This window comes from Lichenostomus cassidix, chromosome 3, assembly GCF_008360975.1.
Source record: "Lichenostomus cassidix isolate B80296 chromosome 3, HeHo_3.0, whole genome shotgun sequence".
NCBI lineage: Eukaryota > Metazoa > Chordata > Aves > Passeriformes > Meliphagidae > Lichenostomus > Lichenostomus cassidix.
In genome coordinates this window covers 67,616,772-67,621,845 of record NC_139483.1, presented here as the reverse complement: position 1 = coordinate 67,621,845, position 5,074 = coordinate 67,616,772, and positions in this window count along the sequence as shown.

The window sequence follows — 5,074 nt, the reverse complement described above, 5'->3', positions numbered from 1 at the left end:
GTATGTGATCTTTGGTGTTCTATTTGCCTGGCTGCCAAGAAGATATTTAGAGCTTGCATTTCCAGAATGACTTGGGATAGTGCTTCTGTACAAATAAAGACAATGGCTTTCCTTTTCTCTAATAACTCAAGATTCAAATCACTGTGAATAAGGCAGAAGAGGTCTTCTCTCTGTATTTATCTATATTTTCATTATGATTAATACTATTACTTTATAAGCTCTATTGACAGTCTTACTGTTAGGGACAGCTGGGGTCTGGAAGCACAACCCATGACTTAGCTAAACCACAATAGCATGGGAATGTTCTCGATAAGTGCATGGGAGGGGCCACTGCCAAACTCTGAGTGCTTGTATTCTCATTAACAGAACCTGCTTCTAGCACAGCATACAGTGACTGAGCTGTGACAGAGGAGACCTTGAGCTGTGTACCAGTGCCTGCTACCGTCCTTCTTATTTATGGGTTATTTCTGGCTTAGAAAAACACATTGTATGCTTTAAAATGCTTAGACGAAATTCAAAGCATGGTATTTTTCCATGGTGCATATAGATTTTCTGAGATAGGTTTATGTATTTCGGGACACTGGAATCACATACTGGTAGGGATATGGTACATAAATCTCTCTGGCTCCCTCTGTGCCTTGGCCCGGTGTTTTTGTTGACTACAGAATCCTGGGGAGAAGGGGTTATTTTGGAGCTAGAGTAGGAGAGCCCTGGCTCCCCTCTTGGCCAGGTGCTGTGGGGAAGGGCTGCAGTTTTGGGTCTGTCAGCCAGGTATTGGATGGGGCAGTGTTGAACGATGGCAGCATTGAATAGTGAGTCTTCAAAATGTATGTGCTGACAGAGGCTGTCCAGCCCCAGAAAAAACTCGTGTTTGCCCTTCTGTGGGGTGAGTGGCTGGAGGGAAAGGGAAACAGTTGAACCTGATCCTGCTGGCAGCTGGATGTTTCTCATCTCTGCCTGCTTCAAAGCAGGGCCAGGAGCTGAAAAAGCTGTCTCACTCAGAGCTAGGAGCTGGGGTTTGAAAGGGGAAAATAGGAATGGATGTTTTGTGAACCTTCATTGGCTGACTGGGTACATCACTTGTATTTCAACTCAAAAGATTTCAATACATTTTAATAATTCTCCTTTTTTCTGCTTTTTCTTTCTGAAGCTTTTATTTCTGTAGCATGTGTGTTTTCACACAGCAAAGCAAAGCAGATGCATTTCAGCATAGGCTGAGGGACTCAAACCAGATGCAAAGAAAATGTATCCCAAGCCAGTTGTCTTGCTTGAAGAAAGGCACAAAATTTGTTTTCAGATTGTATCTTGGGAGGGAAGGGTAGGGTAAGAGGTCAGCTTATGTATTTATTATTAGTGTATTCACAGTTCAAGGCAATTGTCAGTCATGTAAAATAAGTCTTCAATGAAATATCCATCAGTGAATAATTCTCTAGAAGCTGCATTGGGAAGGTAAGTTTGTGCACAACTGTGGCAAAGTTCAGCTCCATGAGAATTAGACAGATCACAGTGAATTTTGCTGGGATCTGAATGCTTCATGTCTTTATGCTCCAAAAATGTTCTGGCCTGGAACTCCATAAATGTACATTTGGAGAAAGCACAGTGGCCAGAGCAGGCTTCTTCACAAGAACAATATGTTTTTGGCTTCGTAAGTGCTTACTCTATTCTTTTACAAATCCTTGTTCTGATTTATATCCTGCACGATTTGTTTGTCTTCTCAGATGAAACTGTATATTTCTTTTTTTATTAATGGTTTGGACCTCTCTCTGTAGGGCAGCAGACAAAAACACATAGTGATCCAAAAAAAAAAAAAAACCCTATTTGGTTTATTTACTTGAAATCTGGGTTCTTTTATGCTGAGTTATGCAAAGTTGCAACAACACGTTTTGTTGGTATTTGAGTCAAGGGTTGTATTTTATGGTTAGATATCAAGGAAAGTGGACAAAAGATGTAGGTCAAACAGTATGATTAAAAATACAGATCAACAAATTGCATCCAACAATAGTTCACTTTCCTGCTGCTAATGGAATATGCTAGCACAATTTAATGGCTTGTTACTTGAGCCTGCTGGAAAGACTTTGTCCTGGTAAAAAAGACGTTCAGTTTGAGCATGTGTGTTACAATCTTCTAACCAGCAAAGCTGGAGGTTGGACATAGCTATAAATCCAGTGTGTTCTGGGAATAGAAGCTGGCAAAAACACTCAGAGCTAAATAATCAGGGCAGGATCTTGCTGGGATTTGGATACTGGCTAACGTAACTAAGTGCAGATGTTTATGTGGACGGAAATAGATTCCCAGAATAAGAATATTGTACAAACACATTATGATTTTATAGGAGGGGAAAAAAAAAGCCAAGGAAGTGAGGATAATAAAACAAGCACTCTTATTTTTGATGAAACTTCTGCAACTGAAACTTCTACAACTTGGGTTGTAGCTCTGGTGCTTACCTGAAACTCTCTTTGGGCTCCCTGTGTGGATGCCACAGTCTGTCTTAGATGAGAGGAGAGAAGCAAGCATTTCTGAAAGTGTTACTCTGAGAGAACAGCTGAAACAGGTCAGATGAATATTATCCCAAATGCCTCATCCTTAGTTTTACAGCCATATCTGTATTATTTTTATCTGAATTCCACTGGCTACATGATTAAATCATCATTTCTTTTCTCTTGGTTCCTTCTTATTTATGCAGCTGAAGAACTGCCTGCTCTTTATTTTCCTTAGCAAATTCTAATTTAGCTGGTATTTCTTGCTTTAGTTTTGGGCTTCCCAGCCCTGACTTTTGGGTTAGCTGTACCAGTGCTTTTTTTTTTTTTTTTTTGGCCATGATTATGTCAACTGTTCAGTTTTGAGACCTGAATACACATATGGGAGCCAGGAACACCAGCTTTTTCACTGTGTGTTTATCACAGAATTATGGTTGAAATGGAATGGAATGTCAAAACATAAACTAAATTCATTTCATGTTGTATATTGTAAGCAAAACTTTAGATCTCCCTAGCAGGACAAGTGTGTCCTTCTTACAGTGAAGAGGAAACAGCTTCAAACACGAAGCTGCAATGTATAAACAGTGTGGTCACGTATGAGAATTTGCTCAGCAATGATGAGATGAAAGCTAAGATGATGTATCCAAGTTTCACATTACACTTCAAGGAAGCTGTAGACTACCTGGATAATATGTGGAGGAAAAACAGGTGAAGAACACTTGACTGGGACAGTTGAGGCAAAAAAGAAAGGAGCTGGACTTACATCTTCACTCTATTTTCTCTAGATTATAAATCTTATGAAACATGGGACATTGCCATAAAGCTGAAGAGAATAAAATTCTGTTTGCACTTATGAATAAGATATAAAATAGTGGGCTACAATTCAAGCTTTTCTAAGATAGTTAAACACTGGCATCTAGGCTAGGAGGTTGTTGACATCAATAATGACCCTCCATTTTTAAGGACAGGATAAACAAATACCTTAAAGGAATAGATTTACTTTTTCCTGTCCAAGAGCAGTGAAAGTAGTAGGATCATAAAACCCTTCCTGGTCCTACCTCTTTAGGGTTCTTTAGGGCTCTTTAGGGTTCCAGCAGTTTGCCATGTTTTTCTTTTGGATGAGATCTAGAGGGCCTTTTCTAATGGTCCAGTTTTTCACCTATGTTTTTAATTTTCATGCATTCATTTTACTCAAATAGATATAATTTATTTAATGTACGCTTCTTGTGAGTATGTTTATCATAGAACCTTAGAATATCTCAGGATGGAAGGGAGCCATAAGAACCAAAGAGTCTAATTCCCTGCTCCTTGCAGGACTACCTAAAGCTAAACCAAATAACCAAGAGTGTCATCCAGACACTCCTTGAACCCAGGCAAGCTTGGTGCTGTGACCATTTCCCTGAGAGCTTGGTCCAATGACAGACCACCCTCTGGCTGAAGATCCTTTTCCTAGTGTCCAGGGTTGATACATGAGAACCAAAAAAACAGTTCTCCTCCAGAAGTTTTCTTAGGTCCTCCTGTGATACAGGCATACTAGGAAGGTGACAGATTTGTGAAGGATGCTTGTCAAGGAACTTCTCTGCGTAACTGTGCATTGTAATGTGTTTATGGGATTGACAAGTATCCAGATGGACTTTTTAAGAGCTTTGACAAAAAAAAAAAAGAAAAAAAAAGGATGTGGAAGACAAGAATTTGCCAAATAATGTCTTCTAATTAAATAAATTCTGCTGTTTTAATATAGTCTTTTCATATCATTAAACTTGCTTATTTATAAATTCACCATCTGAGCTGTGTTGAGCCTGACAAATGTTTGGATTATACCAGCTTTTAGGTAGCACCCTGTTGAATATTTTTTTTCCTTTTGTTCTGTTGGAATTTGAAAGCATGCATCTTGTTTCAGAAAAGAAAGGGAGGTAACACTGAAGAAAGACTTATGGGCAGGTAGATAAAATGTACACTGGTTTAAAAAAATTTCTTAGATCTTTGCCAAGAAGTAACTCAAAATTAAAACCAAGAAGGTAATATGATTTTTGAAATCTGGGACTGTAAAGTCAGAATGGAAGGAGTCATAATGCTGTTTGCACAGTAGTAACAGAGCATAACCCTTCCTTTTTTTGAGTAGTAACATGGACCTCGCTCTGCAGCATTTATTTATGTGACAACTCCCAGTTAAATTCAATGCCTAATAACTTTCCTGTATTTACCACCTGTTTAGATTTTTTTTTTTAAATCCAACGTGTGTTTTTTTTTGCAGGTGCCAGAAGCAAATGCCCTTGTTATTCGGGCTGCTGTCATGCAGAGGGAGTTAGAGAGCTGGGAATAACCCGGAGAAGGGAGCACACAATAGCAAGATGCTGCTGCTGCTCCAGGTAGAGCTCCTGCTGACTGAGAGGACCCAGGAGCTTTCTGTGGCCCAGCAGGTTGCACTGTGCACATTTGAAAATAAAGCCAGCATGAAACTCCTTCCTGAAAACGGGCATGTAAATGCTGGTGTTTGCAGCTCCCTTTTACAGTATGAAAATTTTCACTTCTGTTTCTTGAAAATACAGATGGGCTGCGTCAAGTTTCACTTAATTCCCTGATGGTTTTGAGCTGTT